Source organism: Malaclemys terrapin, chromosome 10 (assembly GCF_027887155.1).
Source record: "Malaclemys terrapin pileata isolate rMalTer1 chromosome 10, rMalTer1.hap1, whole genome shotgun sequence".
Taxonomy (NCBI): Eukaryota; Metazoa; Chordata; order Testudines; family Emydidae; genus Malaclemys; species Malaclemys terrapin.
Genome location: NC_071514.1, coordinates 56232716 through 56253465, shown reverse-complemented (window position 1 = coordinate 56253465; position 20750 = coordinate 56232716). Strand labels below are relative to the sequence as shown.

General features: G+C 47.5%; 1 long non-coding RNA gene across 1 annotated transcript; it reads right to left on the bottom strand.

Annotated features, from left to right (window-relative positions):
* Positions 1 to 9353: 9353 nt before the first annotated feature.
* LOC128844608 (uncharacterized) lies at positions 9354 to 19626 on the bottom strand. The gene is made up of 3 exons (XR_008446509.1): positions 19507 to 19626; positions 13304 to 13473; positions 9354 to 10778 (listed from the first exon to the last, which is right to left on the bottom strand). It is a non-coding gene; the product is annotated as an uncharacterized LOC128844608 (long non-coding RNA).
* Positions 19627 to 20750: the final 1124 nt, after the last annotated feature.

The following is a 20750-nucleotide window of genomic DNA, read 5'->3' as shown; positions in this document are numbered from 1 at the left end:
TTGTCTCTTTCACCAGCAGAAGGTGGTCCAATAAAAGATATTACCTCACCCACCTTATGACTACATCATCTGTGTTTTTTCCCCAAATACAGAACAGAAATGTTTATTGAACACTTCTGCCTTTTCTGCATAATGGTGTATAATTCCTCCACTTCCATCTAGTAATGGACCAATTCCATTGTGAGGATTCTTTTTGATCCTGTCACAGTGCACTCTACTCACTGCTGGGTGGTGCCCCCTTATGGCAATTCTGGGGGTTAGCTGTGCCTGGTTCAGCACCCCCTTTCTTCTTTCCCAGTGTTGCTGCTCTCCTCCTGCTCACAGTGTCGCAGTATGGCTGCTTCATGACTCGCCCCTCCAGCCAGGTCACACTGTGATTTCCTCTTCTGGGGTAGTCGTTTCAAGTCCTCACACCCACTGCCCTAACTGTGTCACTCCTGCAGTGACTCAGATAGTCTTCCTATTCACTGCCCCAAGCAATGCCACTCTACAGTGGATGGTAGAGGAACCCAGGCCTGCCCTCTACTCTGGGTTCCAGTCAGGGCTCTATAGTGAGCAGTGAAGGTCTGGGACTTTACCAACCTTACTGCTTTCTCGCCTGGACTACTTCCTACAGTTAGGGTTACCATACGTCCGTTTTTTCCGGGACATGTCCGGCTTTTCAGCAATCAAACCCCCATCCGGGGGGAATTGCCAAAAAGCCGAACATGTCCGGGAAAATGCCGGCCGGGCACTTCCCCTCCTGCGGCTGCTCTGCTCCTCCCCTGACTCTTCGGCTCTGTTTAAGAGCCGAGCTGCCCGAGCGCTATGGGCTTCAGGCAGCCCCCTTGCCTCCGGACCCCAGCCGCCGGCCGGGCACTTCCCCTCCTGGGCTCCGGCGGCGCAGGGTTCCGGAGGCATGGGGGCTGCCCGAAGCCGGTAGCGCTCGGGCAGCTCGGCTCTTAAACAGAGCCGAAGAGTCAGGGGAGGAGCAGAGCCTCCGGCCGCGGCGGCTCTGCTCCTCCCCTGACTCTTTGGCTCTGTTTAAGAGCCGAGCGCTACAGGCTTTGGGCAGCCCCCATGCCTCCGGACCCTGCGCCGCCGGCTGGGCGCTTCCCCTCCCGGGCTCCAGCTGCGCTGGGGAAGCGCCGGCCAGGGGCGCAGGGTCTGGGGGCTGCCCGGCAAACCATGAAGCCGGTAGCACTCGGGCAGCCCTTTTTGCGTGGCTGGGAGTGGGAGGGAGGAGAGGGCAGAGTTAGGGCGGGGTTGGAGCGGGGCTGGGGGTGGGAAATGGGCGGGGCCAGGGCCCCATGGAGGGTCCTCTTTTTTTATTTGTTAAATATGATAACCCTACTACAGTGCTTCTCCTTCGCCAACCTTCCTAGTCAGACCCCAGTCTCTTGGGCCTAATACGTAAATCCTTCCTCATAGGTTCTTATCCCTTTTCTCTGGGGAGGGGTATCCCATCCCCCACTTCCTTCTCCCTTACCTCAGGGAGACACTGTTGCCAACCTCCTGGCTTTATAGAAGCCCTGCCAATTCCCTCACCGGTGAACTTCCTCCTAATTAGCACCTTTCTCACAGCCTAAATCTCTCCCGTTTGCAGCTTAATTGGCTGACCTGGGAGAGCAAGGTAAGAGGATGGTGCATTTTTGCACTGCTCCGTCTGTGAAAGGGGTGTTTCTAAAGGACATTGGAGAACTCACATGGCTTGGAAGCCTTGCCTGCTTCCTTCCAAACAGATTATGAATGCATGAGAAAATGGCTATGAATGAGCCCATGGGAACAGGGGAATGGCTTCCAGTTCTGTTAGATTTAGAGTCAGAAGAATAGTTTCATGACATGTAGTTTAAATCTTGACAAGTCCCGTTGCTGCCATGTACAAATATGTATTATACATGTATTATCCTAGAAGCTGGAGGCACCTTTAGTTTCAGCATGAATCCCTTTGTGGTCACAGCATTTTGCTGGAAAAGAGCTAACGTTACTCTTGCATCTGTGTCTTGTCAAGTCTTCCCTTGGCAGCATGGATGTTCTCCTTTCCCTCTAGTGCTGCATTGCCAGAAAATAACATTCCCCTTCTGTAGTCAGACCAGACCCTGGCTCCATGGTCTGAGCACAAACAAGCCTTTTCTTATGGAAGCCCTTCCTCTTGCCAGCAATTCTTCACAGCTGAACAATGAATAAGGCAGTTGTAGCCTCAGAGCCACTTGTTGAGGAGCATTATTATAATAATAAGAGTTGGGGTTTTCTTTAGTTATATAAATAAAAAGAGAGTAAGGAAGAATGAGTTTGGGCCACTGTGCAATGTGGATGGGAAGGAGAATAAAGATAATCTAGGTAGGGCCCAAAAACTAATGAATACTTTGCCTCGGTTTTCAATCAGGATGATGATCAGGAACAGGCGCAGGCAGGCAGTATGGCTGATGTAACTGTATGGCTAGAAATAGAAATGATGACATCTGAAGTGGAAGAAAAACTTAAAGAGCTTGGTGAACTCAAGCTGGAGGGACTGGATAATTTCCATCCTAGAATAGTGGAAGAACTGGCACATAAGATTGTTAGTCCAGTACAAAGGATTTTTAATAAATCTATCTATTTGGAGTAGTAACATATGACTGGAGACTAGCTAACCTCATACCTGTATTTAAGAAAGGGGAGGGGAAGTGATCCGGGCAATTACAGACCTGTAAGTCTTACCTCTGTAGTACGCCAAGGCTTTAGAACAAATTGTGAAGGAAAGAATAATCGAATTCATGGAGGTAAATGGTAAAGGGACATGAGTTTACCAAAGGTAGATTGTGCCAGACTAACGTGATTTCCTTCTTTGATAAAATAATTGATTTTTTAGATAAGGGAAGTACAGTAGATTTAATATACTTGGACTTCAGTAAAGCGTTTGACATGGTACCACATGGGAAATTGTTAGTTAAATTAAGGAAGATGGGGATCCCAACAAGCATTTTAACATGTATAAGGAACTGGCTAAAGGGCAGAAGGCAACAGATTGCACTGAAAGGTGAATTGTTGGACTGGAGGGAGGTTACTAGTGGAGTTCCTCAAGGATCACTCTTGGAACCAATATTTTTATTAAAGACCTTGGCACAAAAAGTAGGATCGTGCTAATGAAATTTGCTGATGATATAAAGTTGGGAGTTCCTCACCAGTTCCAGAATGCTCCCTTTTACAGGTTAGGCTAATCTCCTTTTAGCCTGGGTCCAGCAATCACTCACACTCCCTGTTGTTCCAGTTCCCTTCAAGTATCCTGGGGGGGTGGAGAGGCTCCTTCCTTGGCCAGCTGAAGACAAAATGGAGGGGTCTCCCATGGTTTAAATAGACTCTCTCTTGTGGGTAGAGACCCCCCCCTCCCTCCTATGCAAAGTCCAGCTCCAAGATGGAGTTCTGGAGTCACATGGGCAAGTCACATGTCCCTGCATGACTCGGTCTTTACAGGCCGAACCCATTGTCCACATGGTATCTTGCATGTCTCCAGGAAGACTTCTTATGTGGATTGGAGCATTCCAAGATGCATTGTTCCCCCAGTGTTTCCTGATCAGGTACTTAACCTGGCGAATTCCTTCCTAAAGAAGCTGACCAAATGCCTCACAAAGCTTACTTAGAAACCAAGCAAGCATACAGCCCATATTCTTAACCTTAAGTAGAAAATGATATATATGTACAAATAGGATGAATAGATATAGTAGACCATAACCTTTACGGAGATATGTTACATGGCACAGGCAGCACAAAACATATTCCAGTTATATCATACATACATTTATAAACACCCCCCCCATAAAGCCTTATGGGGTACACTGTCACAGTTTCTAACCATCAGAGGGGTGAGGCTCTGGAAATGCCTCCCAATAGGAGCCATGGGCACAAACAACTTAGTTAGTTTTGAGGGAGCTGGACAAATGTATGAGTGAAATGGTATGATAGGGTTGCTTGTGTCATGGTGGGGCAGGGCTCAGCAGCCCTGGGGCTCACTACCAACTGATATCTTATGTTCCTAAAAATTCCTGCATCAGAGTTTCAGCCGGCCACCAGCAGGGGTCAGGAAAGGATCTCCCCACCCAATGTGCTCTGTTTTTTTTTTTTTTTTTTTAATCTCCTTCCTGTGAAGCATCAGGGATGGCCATGGCTGGAGATGGGACATTGGGTGGGGAAGTGGGGGGGTGGGGAAGGGTGAGGTGAACCAGGACTTTGCAGTGGCACTGAACATTCTCTCAGGTGCTTGGCTGCCTGGTTCTTGCATACATGCTCAGAGTTGAACTGATGGCCATATGTGGGGTCAGGAAGGAATTTCTCCCCAGGTCAGATTGGCTGTGACCTTGGGGGGGGTTCCCCTTCCTCTGCAGTGAGTGGGTGCGGGTCACTTGATCATTTCCTTGCCATTGTGGAGGCCCTGGGCACTGGTGCACCTCGGTCCCTCTTATTCTCTGCTGGTGGCATATAATAGGGTACTGTCCTGAGAGCTGTAATACTTTGGTCCAAAATGAATTGTTGGGTTTAGTGTGTGGGTGGTGGTGGTAGCCAGTGCAATCCAGGAGGTCAAACTAGAAGATCTGGTCCCTTCTGGCTTTCAACTCTGACATTGCTAAAAGCAAATCACCTGAGGAGCACTTGGGAAACACTCAGTGTATGAAGCAACTGCTGCTTAAATCCTACCATAGGTTGTGAAAGAGAGCGTGTGCATCAAGGACAACACATCCCTGAAACTGGGGCCCTCCTGGAGTGGAATGAGTTTAGAGGCTTAGTCCCCCAATAACAGTGATTAAAATCCATGATGTACGATTTCAAAGGACTGGCAGAACAAAAGGGTTGTCACTATAATCTGTTCTATTCTGGTTATGGTATCAGAACACCTCACCAACTCTAACAGTGCCTCAGTGATTTAGGAGCCCACATTGAGTTTCATTGGATTTGTGCTCCTAACCCCCTGTGACGGGGCAGCTGCCCCTCACTGGCTGGCAAAGGGTTAATAGTAGCCCTTGGAGCAGCTGCGCAGAATCCAGCCAATCAGAGGAAGGATTAGAAGCAGCCAGTCAGGGCCAGGCTGGGCCCTATAAGAAGGGCTGCAGGGCAGAGAGGGGCTCAGTCTCTCCCTGGAGCTTGAGAGAGAAGGACTGGCTGCCTGTAGAGAGAAGTACCTGGGACAGAGCAGTGCTAGGCAGGGTCAGGGGAGCAAGTGGAACTCCAGCCTGGCTGACTCCCAGACTGAGGCCTTGATACAGGGGCTGAGTAGGTGCTGGGCTATGGGGAAGTGGCCCAGGGAAAGCAGGTAGAGACAGAGGGGAAGGAGAGACCATGAGCGGCTGCCAGCTATAGGGTCTCTGGGTCGGGGCCCAGAGTAGTGGGCGGGCCTGGGCCCTCCCCTTTGCCCCACTGACTGCCAAAGGAACCGGACAGCCAAAGGAATGCAGTTTGCCCCCTGAGCAAGGGGCTGGACTAGGGGCTGCAGTTTGCCTCTGTGGCAAGAGGTTGGGTGAGGCATTGCTGGTTCCCCCGGAAGTGGGGAGACAACAGAGTTGGGGCACAGCCAGGGGGCTGTGCCCTGAAGAGGACACTGCAGTCCGGGAGTGACATGGGTCCCCAGAGACGGTGGAGAAGCAGTGATGGAGAGTGAGACACCACAAGAGGAGGGTGCTCTGCTGATGGACAGAGCTAATTCCCCGAGCAAGCAGCAGGGGGTACCACGGTGGTGAGCACAACCTGTTACACCCCCTCTGGCATTTTTGAAAATCCCTCGAAGGGCCCTTTTTTCTCTTGCCCCTGCCATTCTTTTTTGTTGTCTGCTATTGTGGGAAAGACAATGTCTTGTAGCAGAGAGTCCCACAGATGAGGATCAGTTGCTGAGAAGATCATGCCCACAGTGCTCATGTGCCTCACATTTAGGCTCAGAGGTCCATTGTTCAAGTGAAACTGTGGTCATGGTCATGGATAGAAAAGATTGGTCCTAATCTTCTGCCTTCCTATTGCATTTCTGTAGTGTGTCGGAGAACTAATAACCTGAAGGACAGTGCCGGGGAAAAGGCTGCCAAGGAGCCAGTTTTTTTTTAATCAAATGGAGCTACTAAGTTCCATCACATTGTTACAGATGGGCCATTTCTTCCTCTTTGTGGAAGTTCTCTGGGCTCAAGAGACTCCAGGAATGAATTCATTTAGTTGGTCACTGAAAGAGCTCAGATGGGTTCCCACATTCTCTGTGGTGTGTATCCAAGAGAGGGGCTCACTCCATGTAGTCTGATTTATACACATATTCTCACAGTACAGATGGGTTTGTTTGGTATTCAACACTCAGTTATTTCATATTTAACTATCACACTTCAATGCCTCTGAAAGTACACTATGCAGCCTCTGAAACAGCAGCCACATGTCTCTGCTCTTACTGCTCTCTGAGTGCCCTGCTCTTCCATTGCAAACATTGGACTCGCCTTTCCAAGATTGTTATGTCTGGTGATGCACTTGGGGAGGAAGGGGTTAATCTTCCTCAAGAACATGAAAAATATTGTTAACAATATCAACATTATTTCCAGCAGCAGAAGCTCCAGGTGCAGCCAGGTAACAGAGGCAGATGTGAAGCCTTCCTAATCAGAGGCATGTGAATAAGTCACTGAACAACTAACATTATGGGGGCTTTGCCTTCCTCTTGAGCCTCTGGTACTGGCCACAGTGGAGGTAGGGCACTGGAGATTTTATAGACCAATGATGGGTTGATCTGCTATGGCAACTGCATCTTCCTAGTGCCAGTAAAAACCACAGCATCTGGAGTCAGAGGAAATAGGGCTGACAACACTTGTGGCAGAACAGCATCCCATTGGTGCATGGACAGGGCTGGTAGAGGTCACTCTAGACAGGAAGTCTGACTGGACAGACAGCAGGGAAGATGCATGATGCCTTTGTGGACAGCAACTACATTGGTGGCTCTGAGATAGAAGTGCTGACTATTACTGTCCACCCCCTGACCCAGCCAAGCTACTCATGAGCACGCTGGAGTCTAGTGCATGTGTGTGAAGCTGAAATAGCGAGGCTGGTTGTTTCTGTGACCTTCTTCTGGGAAAGGCCATCCATATGGTGCATTGCAGGCTGACAGGCCAGTGACAGAGCGGAAGGCTAGGGAAGCTATTCAGAGCAGTGTTTCCGTTCCCAGGATAATTTTTGTGCTTTGATTAGGGAGGAATTTTTATTTTTAAGCTTATTTTAATCAGTGAGCCTGGGAAAATAGTGCGACTGTGACTTTAAATGTCCAGAGAAACTACTTTATTTAAATGCTAAGGGCAATGCATTGGCCCCATGTATCCCACCATTCTACGGCTAAGGAATAGGCTGCAGAATCTGCTCCTTACCATGGCCTTGTACTTTAAACTCCAAGGTTTTCTAGCCTTTATGATTGAGAAGAAAAGCTTCCAAACATGAACTGACTGTATTCAGGTGAGCAATGCCTGCCTTAGGCCTTGTCTACTGCCTTTTGGCGACTAAACAGCGATAGTGTACACACTGCAATGGGACTTTTGTTGAGGAAAAACGCCCTGTTTTGGTGACAAAAAACTTCCACCCCTGCGAGAGACTTTGGTCTTTCCCCCTCCCTTTATTGTCAACAAACAGCCAGTGTAGATAGGCACCTTTTTTTCCCGGATTTTATTGGCCTCCAGAAAGTGTCCCACAATTCCCTTGCTGCCGCTTTAGTCAGTGGTTTGAACTCCGCTGCCCTGCAGCCAACCCGCCCCTCCCCCTTGCAAGTCCCAGGAATTTTAATTCTCATTTCCTGCTTGCTGGCTTCCCAGGTGGCTTCCCAGATAAGCATGGCTGGCTGTTGCACCAAACTCGCTCCCACCTGGACCACCACTGAGCTGTCTGATCTGATCAGTATATGGGGAGAGGAGTCTGTTCAGTTGCAGCTGCGATTGACTGGTAGGAATCGGGACACATATGGGCAAATTTCTCAAGGCTTGTGCGAAAAGGGCTATGATCGGGACACACAGCATTGCAGAGTGAAGATAAAGGAGCTGAGGCAGGTGTACCATAAGGTGCGGGAGGCAAACCATTGCTCTGGTAGTGCACCTAAGACCTGCCACTTCTATAAGGAGCTGAATGCTATCCTCAGTGGTGACCCCACCTCCATCGTCTACAGCCCCGATAGAAAGAGGGGGTAACCCGGAGGCTAAAATTCTGGATGAAGAAGTGGAACTAGAAGAGGAAGTGGAGCTCCCAGCAGGGTCGCCCGGTGGGGCAGTCAGCCAGGAACTTTTCTCCACTCCAGAAGTGCTCTGCGGGGAGTAGGAGGATGAGACGCTGGGTAAATTGCTGTGGCTTGCGTAGGGAATCGAAAAGTGGGAGGCAGGCAGTGCTTTGTGAGCTGGACATTGCCTTGTGTAGCTAATCTGCATGGCTAAGCAGGGTGTCCATGGACATCAAGATCTGCAGGGAATCCTTCAGAGAGAGGCTCTGAAAAGTTTCCAAGAGGTACTTGTTAATCCTCTGCTGCAGATTCCAAGGGATTGCTGCCTTGTTAGTTCCCCCATTGTAGGAAACTGTACCATGCCATTTAGCAATCACTGGAGCTGGGACCAAAGCGGCACATAGCTGAGCTGCATATAGAGTGGGTTGAAAGCCACAAGCATGCAGGATTTGTGCCCTGGTTTCCCTGCTCACCCACAGCAGTGAGATGTCAGCCAGCAGGTTGGCCACCTGTGGAAAAAGTGTGATAATTTTAGAATGAGTTCCCTGTAAGCCATGACCGTTTTGGCCGTACACACAACCGCCTTCCCCCCACTCCCGACACTCACCATGATTGGGGTGCTCATGGAACTGTGTGCCCGCCTAGAGTCAGTGAGAAAGCGATTGCTACTTTGCAAAAGGCCTTTATTACTGAAATGTTTCAATAGTTTGCTGGAATGTAATAATCCCTCTTCTGTGCAATGTCCACAGCATCAGAGACCTTGAGGAACACACCACGCACCCCTGTTGACCGGCTTTGGCAGATAAGGAAGACTCCAAGACGCAGCAAAGAAGACATGTTCCGGGAGGTGCTGCAGCACAATGAGAGACAGACCAGGGAACGCAAAGAGTGCTGGGAAACCAATGCAGCATTTGCTAGGCAAGCGACAGAGCAGATGATAAAAGTTATGGAGGATCAGACAGAGATGCTCAAGTCTCTGATACAGCTGCAGACTGAGCAGATCTGTGGTTTACCTCCATTGCAGCACATGCACATGTACAATTCTTTGCCAACCCTACTCCCCTCTATGCCCACACATTCCTTTTCACTTCACAGCACTCCTGAGTTTCCCCATCACTCTATCCCCTCTCACAGCTTGGACAATGATAGCTGGAGCCACACACAGTTGTGAGGTTTTACCCTTTTTAACAATAAATAAAGGCTAAGGTATTTAATGGTACAGCATTTTTATTCTGTGTTCTACAAAAGTGTATAGCAATCAATTCAATCTCGGGAACAGCCTTCTAAAGCGTTTTGTTACGTGGAGCTTGGGCCCCAAAATTGATGCACCAGGGAAGGAACTCCAAAGCAGACATCTGTTAGTGCCCCCCATTGTCAAAGTGGTTCCTCAAAGCCTCTCTGATGTTAATAGCAGCCCTCGGGGCTCCTCTGACAGCCCTAACATCTGGCTGTTCAAACTGTGCAGCCAAGTGCTCTGCCTCAGTGCTCCACACCTGAACAAACATTTCACCCTTAGATTCACACAGATTGTGCAAAGTGCAGCATGCAGCTGTGACCATGGGAATATTATCTTCGGTAAGGTCTAGCCTGCCATTGAGACACCTCCAGCGACCTTTCAAACGGCCAAAGGCACATTTGATTACCATGCGGCACTTGCTCAGCCTGTTGTTAAAATGCTCCTTGCTGCTGTCCAGGTGTCCTCTGTAAGGTTTCATGAGCCAGGGCTGTAAGGGGTAAGCTGGGTCTCCTAGGATTACTATGGGCATTTCCACATCCCCCACTGTGATCTTGTGGTCTGGAAGAAAGGCCTCACTTGCAGCTTTCTGTACAGGCCACTGTTCCTGAAGATGCATGCGTCATGCGCCTTTCCAGACCAGCCTGCACTGATGTCCATGAAACACCCCCGGTGATCCACAAGTGCCTGCAACACTGTGGAGAAGTGTCCCTTCCTATTGATGTATTCTGAGGCAAGGTGGTGTGGCGCTAAAATTGGAATGTGTGTGCCATCAATTGCGCCGCCACAGTTAGGGAAACCCATCTCTGCAAAGCTATCCACTATTTCATGTACATTTCCCAGAGTCACAGTCCTCAAAGTGTGCAATTTATTGCCCTGCACACTTGGAGTAATACAGCCCCAACAGTGGACTTTCCCATTCCAAATTGATTTGCAACTGACCGATAGCAGTCTGGATTCCCCAGCTTCCACACAGTGATTGCAACACTCTTCTCTACCGAAAGGGCAGCTCTCATTCTGGTGTCCTTGCAGCGCAGGTCGGGGGCCAGCTCAGCACATAGCTCCATGAAGGTTGCTTTACGCATCCTAAAGTTCTGTACCCACTGGTCGTCATCCCACACCTGCATGACAGTGTGATCCCACCAATCAGTGCTTGTTTCCCTAGCCCAAAAGCGACGGTCCACCGTATGCAGCTGCTCTGTGAATGCCAAAAGCACTGATAAGTTGCTGCTGTCCATAGCACACAAGGGTGCCTGCAATTCATCCTCGGTCAGTAACTTTGCGAGTAACTCTGCTGCCATGTGCGATGTTCTCATGACAGTTAACAGCACATAGAAGAGAAGTGCGAGATCCATCCTCTCTCACTGCAGATGCTGGTGCGCACTACAAAGTGACAGTTAGAAAAATGGCGTGAAAGGAAAGCCAGAACGGCACAAAAGAAAGTCAGAAACCATTGGAGGGCTGGGACACAAAGCAGTGCATGATGGGACATTTTGCACATCCCAGGATGCACCTCCCTCCGTTTCCGCCTTCCCACAACACCTAGCAACAGATGGTGTCGCCAGGCACTGTGGGATACATACCCACAGTGCATTGCTCATGCTGTCGACAATGGTGTGCCAAATGTGGACATGATCTGTCGACAGAGGGAGCAAATGTAGACTCGTTTTGGCGACTTCGATTTTTTATTTTTTTTCGTGTTGACATTAGTTTCATCGACAAAACTTGCCAATGTAGAAAAGCCCTCAATCTGCAGGCAGCCTGAAATAGCTCTGGGAGATGTGGCTGCTCCCCTCCGTCTCAATGGACTATATTAACTTTGAAACCTACCCATGTATCAGAATTGTTAATTATTTCAAAGCTGACCATTTTAGCAGACATATCAAGCTAATGTGTTTACTCCATAAACCCGACTCACCATTTGTACCTTCCCAGGTGACATAACCTCATACTTGCCTTTGACCAGCTGCCAGAACCTCCGGCTTGCCCTTGACATCTTCTGCAAAGCTACTATGCCTTAACAATGTAAACATCTGTGATATACTGAAAATGACATTTAATGGCAGCATGAAATAAACAAGATTGAATATGCAGGTATATAAGAGCAGGGATCCTGTATTGACTGGATCATTCCTTTTGTATTTAAATCAATAAAAACCTCATCTTTTTAATTTAACTGCTGCTGCTGCAGAATTTGCAGTCTACCATACCAGTGGGAGGGAGGGGGACTGCGTGTGCATGTGTACGCAGAAATGAAGGGAGCCCATCACAGATTATGGGTCCTGTTTGATCCAGGGCACTTGGGGCTTTGAACATAACGGTCATAGTGGGTCAGACCAATGGTCCATCTAGCTCAGTATTCAGGGCCGCCCAGAGGATTCAGGGGGTCTGGGGTCTTCAGCGGTGGGGCTCCTTCCACTCCGGGTCTTTGGGACACTTCAGCGGCGGATCCCGGAGCGAGTGAAGGACCCGCTGCCAAACTGCCGCCGAAGACCCGGAGCGGAAGGAGCTCTTGCCGCCGAATTGCTGCCGAAGACCCAGAGCGGTAGAAGCTCCGGGTCTTCGGTAGCGGGTCCTTCACTCACGCCGGGTGCGTTCGGCGGTACTGAAGGACCTGCTGCTGAAGACCCACCGAAAACTCTCGTGGGGGCCCCTGAAAACTCTCGTGGGAGCCTCTGCGGAGCCTGGGGCAAATTGCCCCACTTGCCCCCCCTCTGGGCGGCCCTGTCATTATTCTGCCTTCCGATAGTGACCAGTGCCAGATGCTTCAGAGGGAATGAACAGAACAGGGCAATGATCCACTGATTCATCTCCCATCGTCCACTCCCAGTTTCTGGCAGTTAGAGACTTGCATCTCTGATCATCTTGGCTAATAGCCATTGATGGACCTATCCTCCATGAACTTATTTAATTCTTTTTTGAACCCAGTTATACTTTTGGCCTTCACAACATCCCCTGGCAACAAGTTCCACAAGTTGACTGTACGTAGTGTGAAGAAGTACTTCCTTCTGCTTGTTTTAAACCTGCTGCCTATTCATTTAATTGGGTGACCTCTGGTTCTTTTGTTATGTGAAGAAGTAAATAACACTTCTTATTCACTTTCTCCACACCATTCATGATTTTATAGACCTCTATCGTAGCACCCCTTAATCGTCTTTTTTCCAAGCTGAACAGTCCCAGTCTCTTTAATCTCTCCTCATACAGAAGTTGTTCCATACTCCAATTATTTTTGTTGCCCTTCTCTATATAATAAAACTAGAAAAGGTATCTTTTTTTTTTTTAGACGGGATGACTAGAACTGCACACATTCAAGGTGTGGGTGTGTCATAGATTTATATAGTGGTATTATGATATTTTCTGCCTTATTATCCATCCATTTCCTAATGGTTCCTAACACTGTCAACTTTTTTGACAACTGCTGCACACTGAGTGGAGGTTTTCAGAGAACTATCCACAATGACTCCAGATCTCTTTCTGGAGTGATAATAGCTAATTTAGATCCCATCATTTTATATGTATAGTTGGAATTAAGTTTTCCAACGTGCATTACTTTGCATTTATCAACATTGAATTTCATCTGCCATTTTTTGCCTCATCACCCAGTTTTGTGAGATTCCTTTGTAACTCTTGAGAGTTAGTTTTAGACTTAACTATCTTGAGTAATTTTGTATCATCTGAAAACTTTGCCACCTCACTGATTACCCCTTTTCCCAGATCATTTATGAATATGTTGAACAGCACTGGTCCCAGTATAGGTCCTGGGGGGACCCCGCTATTCACCTTTCTCCAGTCTGAAAACTGACCATTTATTCCTACCCTTTGTTTCCTATATTTTAACCAGTTACCGAGAGGACCTTCCCTCTTATCCCATTACTGCTTTCTTTGCTTAAGAATCTTTGGTGAGGGACCTTGTCAAAGACTTTCTGAAAGTTCAAGGACACCATATCCACTGGATCTCGTTTGTCCACATGTTTGTTGACCCCCTCGAAGTATTTTAATAGATTGATGAGGCGTGGTTTCCTGTTACAAAAGCTGTGCTGACTCTTCTCAATGTTCATTCATGTCCTCTCCTCCCCAACTGAAAAGGAATAGAAAGGGAGGAATTACCTACACACATCCAGCACATTTATATGCAGAAAAATCCACTGTGTTCTGTCCTTTGGAAAGCAGTGGCAGAGACAGGGCAGAATTGGCAGTGGGCATTGCCAGCCAAACCAGTGTTGGCTGCGGTCTGTAGGAAGATCATAGCAAAATCCAGTGTGTCTCACATTCATATGTTGTGTAAGCACTACCACAGAGAGTTTAAGGCCAGAAGGGACCACCAGATTTTCTAATTTGAGCTCCTGTGCAGGGCCGCCCAGAGGGGGCAGGAGGGGGGGGGGCAAGTGAGACAATTTGCCCCAGGCCCTGCAGGGCCCCCCCTGAGAATGTCGGAGGCTCCCCCCCACCTCCGCCTTCCCCCATCCCCTGGCGCCTCAGCGCGCTGTGTCCAGGAGTGGCCCTGGACAACGCTGCAGCAGCGTGGCTCGGGCGGGGCCTGAGGTCCTCCCGCTTGGAGCCGCGAGCTCCAGCGGGCTGAGTGGCAGGAGCTCCTGGATGCGGCTCGCTGAGGCTCTGGGAGAGGGGGGAGGCGACATGGTAAGCCCCTCTGAGCTGGGCACCCCTCACCCCATCCCCCCCCAGCCCTGACCCCCAGCTTCGAGCCCAGCCCCTCTGAGCCAGGCACCCCCCCAACCCCATCCCCTCACAGCCCTGACCCTCAGCTCCGAGCCCAGCCCTCTGAGCCGGACACCCCCCGACTCCATTGCCCCCCCCCCAGCCCTGACCCCCAGCTCTGAGCCCAGCCCCCCTGAGCCGGGCACCCCTCTTCCCCCCGCAGCCCTGACCCCTAGCTCCGAGCCCAGCCCCTCTAAGCTGGACACACCCCGACCCCATCCCCATCCCCCCACAGCCCTGACCCCCAGCTCCGAGCCCAGCCCCTCTGAACCGGACACTCCCCCGACCCCATCCCCCACCCCTGATTCCCAGCTCCGAGCCCAGCCCCTCTGAGCCGTGCACCCCCCGACCCAGAGCCCAGCTCCCCACCCAGCCCTGGGCAACAGCAGTGCCACCCCCAGGCAGCGACAGCCCATTGGCACCAACCATCACCATCACCCAGCGACAGCCCATTATGTAATTGCAAATGTATACATACCATTAAAGCATTTAATGTTTTTAAATAACGTATTTTGTGTATTTTCAAATTATTAAAAATTAATTTTTGAACGTATTTCACTGGTTATTTTTTACATTTCCAAATACATGTTACTATAGTATTGCAACTTTTTTTTATGGAAGGGGCCCCCGAAATTGCTTTGCCTCAGGCCCCCTGAATCCTCTGGGCGGCCCTGCTCCTGTGTGTCACAGGCCACCAGTACCCGCACACTAAACTCATCAACCAAAATTAGACCATATGCCTCTCTGGTTCCTTCTCCTTTCAGCACTGGGGACCCAGGGCCTGCTCCCTGCAGATGGAGCATGTGCTTCCTCCTCTGTTGCATAGAAACCATAGTGGGGTGGGTGAATGACCATCATCAGTTCAGATGGTAGGGTACAATATAAGCTCCAGAGATTTTCCCTGATAGGATGCCTCCTGTCCTTCAGCAGGCCACACACCTTAATTAATATACAGCTACACTAATACCAAGTGGAGAGAATGCAAGCAGCTGCAGTTTGGGGAGGGGACGCATGCCCTCTGCTTCCAGCATTGTCATCCCTGTGCTTAGCAAATCTAACCGTCACAGTGTACATGGGGGAGAATGGACAGAATGGAAGCAACATTTTGCAAGATTTTGTATTGCTATAAAACTCCATAAGGAAACAAGATATTCAGGAATCACCTTTAATTTATGTTATGAGGAAGCAGGCAGAGCTTATCTTTAAATCTTTTACCTTTACTAAGACAGTTACAAAGATGACTATGAAAGAATTGTCTATGTTTGATTCATAAGTTATATCTCAGAGAAATGTGGTTTATGAAAGCACCTTTTCACCAGAGAATTCAGGAACCAAGAGAAAATGTGTATAAGAGCTAACTATGCATTGTCAGAAAACTGATTTTTGGGAGTGCAAAACATGAAAATATTAGAGATATGCTAAAAATAGGTCTTGCAGACAAGAACCTTCATAGCAACTACATTTGAATACAGACTTAATCCTAAACACAGCTATCCAGACTGAACTGAAACAGCAAAACAAACTCAATAAACCTGAAAAACAAGAAACTAGCTTAGAAGCTGTAAACAGATGCACTTTGAGTGCTAAAAATCATAACCATAAAAGCCATGAGGAAATTCCAGGCAGACTTCAAAGCCTTTCAGAATAAATGTACAAGATGTGGAAAATTTCATAGCTCTAGAGATGTGTCTAGCTAAAGATGAAATATGTAATAAATGCACAAAATATAGACAATTTGCAGCTGTTTGCTGCAGTGCTGCACTAAGGCAGTGGGAGTGCTAACTACAATTCTAAACAATCAAGAGCCATTGTTTCTAGTATTTATCGTGTGATGTCACAGAGTCTGCCTGGAGAATGAAACTGAACATTCATACAGACTATTGACATTAAAATTGAGTCAGAAGCAGATGAGACCATCTCAGAAGGGGCTTACAATCACTGTCAACTCCTTCTAGAGCTGAAGTCACCTGACACAGCTCTGACTAGCCCTGGAGAGCCAGTTCACACAGAAACCACTTACACTCTGAATGCAAAGCTTTTGTCTTTGTATGTGATCAAAGGACCACGGACCAACAGTCTTCTGAGCCACTGTGTGGCAGTCATGATGGGCCTAGCAAGAAAGGTGGGAGAATGCGACAAAGGATTTGATTATATTGGAATTTTGAAAGGAGATCCAGTACAAATAACCTTAAGAGACAGTGCTGAACCATACAGAATAACACCACTTCTAAAAGCAGGACTGTGGAAGAGACTAGCTGCAGATTTATGCAAATTCAGAGGACTATGTTTATAGTGGACTATTTTTCCAGGCATGTAGAAATAATGTACGCAAAAGGCATAACATGTTGCAGTGTTATTGAGAAACTCAAAGTACATTTTTGCTCACTTTGGTACTCCTGAACAATTAGTGATGGACTAAAAACCACATTTCACTGCAGTGGAATTTAAGTCATTCCAAATGAAATATGATCTTGAGCATATTACTAGCAGCCCACATTACCCCCAAGCAAATGGAGAGCTGTACAGGCAGCCAAGAAATTCCTACACCAGGAAGATCCATTCCTTGCTCTTCTGAGTTACAGATCAACCACAATAACAGCTACTGGATATAGTCCAGAACAACTTGTGATGGGAAGACAGCCCAGAACTGCTGTTCTGACTTAGATTCTTTTCCAATCTCTAAAGTGGCCAGACAGGAAGAGAGTAGCCAAATTGGATAAAAAGGCAAAAAGAGCTTACGAACACTTTTATAACAGACATTACTAAGTTAGAAAATGGCTCGGCATATGGTCCTGATGACCATATTTGTGTCAAACTGGATAGAAAAAAAGGATGGAAAACTCCACCAGCCATTAAAAAAAAAAAAAAAAAAAAAAAAAGAATTCATTGCCTAAATAATGTGGGATCAAGACCAATAGTGTAGAATTCAACAAACCATCAACATCTACAGTTTGATCCTCATAAAGAACAATCAGCAGAGCAAACTGTACAGATGAGGGATGCAAAACTGCAAAACTACAACAAGAAGACTCAAAGACTCCAAACTGACCGGAAACAGTTATTGCAACTAATAGACAGTCAGATGACCAAAGTTGTCATGTAATTAAAAAAACAATGTGATTCAGAGACACCTAACAGACTGTTAATGTACTGAACTTTAAAGATAGAATGATAGTGTAAATATTGTAAAATTCTGAAAATGGTGGGAAAATAAAATTTAAAAGGGGAGATGTAATGGAAAGCTAAACTGTATTATATTGTTCAACCACTAGGTGGAGCCATATGTAACATGCCTTATCTGAACATACAACACATCTCTCTGGGAAGGAAGCCCTGTAGCCAATCCCTATCTGGTATAGAAGGCTGACCTGCTCTTGGCAGCCCTGCAACTTACCACGTACATGACACTGTCCTTGTTGGAAGAAGCTAATCCCAGAGCCATCAAGGGATGATTTAATGGAAACTTATGTAAACCGACCTCTCAGAGTAGGGTTATTGTGGTATAATTTGAAATATATCAGAGGGTCACCTGATCCCCAAACCACCAACCAAGATTTAGTAATGGTCCATCATTATGGTGGTGTAATTTACCTGGCAGGAGAGAGTTGGGGGTGTATGTGTTTTACAGTGTGATAAAAGGTTATTTTATGGTAGCCAAGATAATACAACTGGTTGTCAAAAATAACATCATTATCATCATGGGGGGTTTATTTAAACTGGAACAAATGGAACTGGATTCCACCTTCCTACAATAACATTAAATAGATGAAGAATATATATATATATAAATAATGGTTCAAATACACACACACACACACAAAGTATACTTAACGAAATATAACCCTCTCTCTGTAAGCACAGGCTATTATCTTATAGGTTCCCCTTTCCCTTTCTGTCTCTTCCGCCTGGCTAGTCGTGCTGTGCGTTTATCTCCTGGCTGATCCTGCTGGAAGGGTCGTCAGTCTTCTTTCACTGGCCACTCTCTAGATAGGGGTAGGGCTGTTATTGGGGCAGAACGAAGGCCATTGGTGCCTCTTGACAGAGAGCTGGGTGTAGCACCCAGGTCACTGAGGTTGCTGCAGCACAGAGAAGGCTGCAGGCTTAAGTGGAGCCAATTAACCTTTTGCTAGTGCAGATGACTGATACTTGGTGGCCAAAGAGTTAAAGGTGTTGACATGACCCTGTCACTGTCCAGCATTAAACAGTGTTAAGCAAGGTTCAAGGCTTGCTGTACAGCGACCTCAGCTTGTTTAGTACCATGGCAACGACACCATTAAAAATCCTATATTAAAGATACAGAAAAAGAAGCAAAAACAGTAAAAGCATTTGAAATGTAAGACTTTCATTTTAACAACAAAAATTCTAGATGTTGAACAACTCTGGATAACTAAATCTCTACCCCAATATAACACAACCAGATATAACACGAATTCGGATATAACGCGGTAAAGCAGCACTCCGGGGGGCGAGGGGCGGGGCTGCGCACTCCAGCGGATCAAAGCAAGTTCAAAATAACGCAGTTTCACCTATAACATGGTAAGATTTTTTGGCTCCCGAGGACAGCGTTATATCGGGGTAGAGGTGTATTTGTAAAAATCAGGCTTTTTTGGGGAACAATTTGCAAATGGAAAAAAGGGCTAAATTGGGCAAATAAATTGTTTGCAACTCATAATTCTGTCAGCTGTGTGGCTACAATACAGGGTTGGCTTCTGTCCACCCTGGTGTAAGCCCATGGCTCAGTATGCCTGTTGAATGCAGTTGTAAGCCCTTAGGGAGGGGTGGTCAGGTTGGAAAGTTCCTGTCTCTGATGTGGCTACATCCAAGTCTGCAACTATTTTGAGAAGAGAGTCTAAATGTAGCTAAAAGCTTAATAGGGAAGATTTTCCTGGTGAGCCACACCTGTCATTAGTGAGGCCATTGCAGGTATGGCTCTCCAGGAAAATCCTACAGTAAAGATTTAAAACACGTGTCACCTTACAGATCTACAAGGCAGGACAGATTGCTAGTTCTGAATTCTGCTGGAGGTACAACATGTTTTAGTTGAAATTGTGATTCTTTACTGCAGCCCATAAATTGTGGCAATTGCCCATGATACATTTTGTTTAGGCTACCCCCGGTTCAGCCTCCATCTTGGGCTTTCTTCTTTCTGCCCTAACTGGTGCCTTTTTGGTGCTAGTGGTTAAAAGTTTTTGAAAGATGCTCAGTGACAGCTGTAATCTGCCCAGTTACCCAGAAGGTGGGAAATATCAGGTGATCCAAGTGTAAAATCTGCCTTGTAACAAAAGTGCATATAAGGACTCAGCACAGGTTGTTCCGTGCTGTCTGTCCTAGGGGCAGCCAGTGTCTGTGCATCACCGCCATTCGTCGGATCAAGAGAGAGAAGAAGATGACTTACCTGTTCCTAAAGCTCTCCATTCCCATTGGTGGCTCCTGGCTGGTGGCTCCTCTTGGCAGTTCCCGTGTTCCTGGCCCTGTGAGGGTTCGGTTCCTGTGATCCTGGTTCCTTATCCAGCAGTGTTCCTGGTATCCTGAGCAGATAATATGGAAGGAAACCTTATTATTGTTGTATGCTGTATGGTGGCCCACTTGTAAGGTAATCTGGGTCTAGGCTTAGGCCTGGTGAGTTAACCTGAGTATAAGACACAGTGTGTAGTGTACTGTGCATAGAGTTTTGTTATAAGTTGTGTTGTTAATAAATGTTCCGTTTTCATCTTACTAATGTGGTAGAATTATTGCCTAAAGCAGGTGTCTAAGAGTCTAAGGTGGGTTTGTGTAGGGTGGGGGATTACTCAGGAGCCTGGCCTGAGTAAGAGCCATGCGTGCAGCTGTGGGGACCTCCATATCCTTCACCCTAAACTGATATGGCATTGACCTAACTACATCGACCTTGACTCTACAAAGCTCAGGGAGTTGCCAGCCTGGAGCTCCCCTGCTCCTCCCCAGCCCTGCTTCACTCCCAGTACCCTTTCTACAAGCAGCCAGGCCCTGCTCTCTCCCAGCCTAGAGAGAGACTCCTCCTGGGCCTCTGGCTCACAGCCTTTTTATACAGGCCAGCTGTGGCCTGATTGGGGCATGCCAGTGGCGTAGCCAGGTGGAGGGAACAGCTGGAGGTATGTAGGACACTACTGTGCTAATAAAGGATGGTCACATAAATACCACCCTATACCGGAAACCTACTGACCACTACACTTACCTACATGCCTCCAGCTTCCATCCAGGAACACCACACGATCCAGTGTCTATAGCCAAGCTCTAAGATATAACCGCATTTGCTCCAATCCCTCAGACAGAGACAAGCACCTACAAGATCTCTATCAAGCATTCTTAAAACTACAATACCCACCTGCTGAAGTGAAAAAACAGATTGAAAGAGCCAGACGAGTACCCAGAAGTCACCTCCTACAAGACAGGCCCAACAAAGAAAATAACAGAACACCACTAGCTGTCACCTCTCCAGCGCATCATCAGAGATCTACAACCTATCCTGAAAGATGATCCCTCACTCTCACAGATCTTGGAGACAGACCTGTCCTCGCTTACAGACAACCCCCCAACCTAAAGCAAATACTCACCAGCAACCACACATCACTAACAAAAACACTGACCCAGGAACCTATCCTTGTAACAAAGCCTGATGCC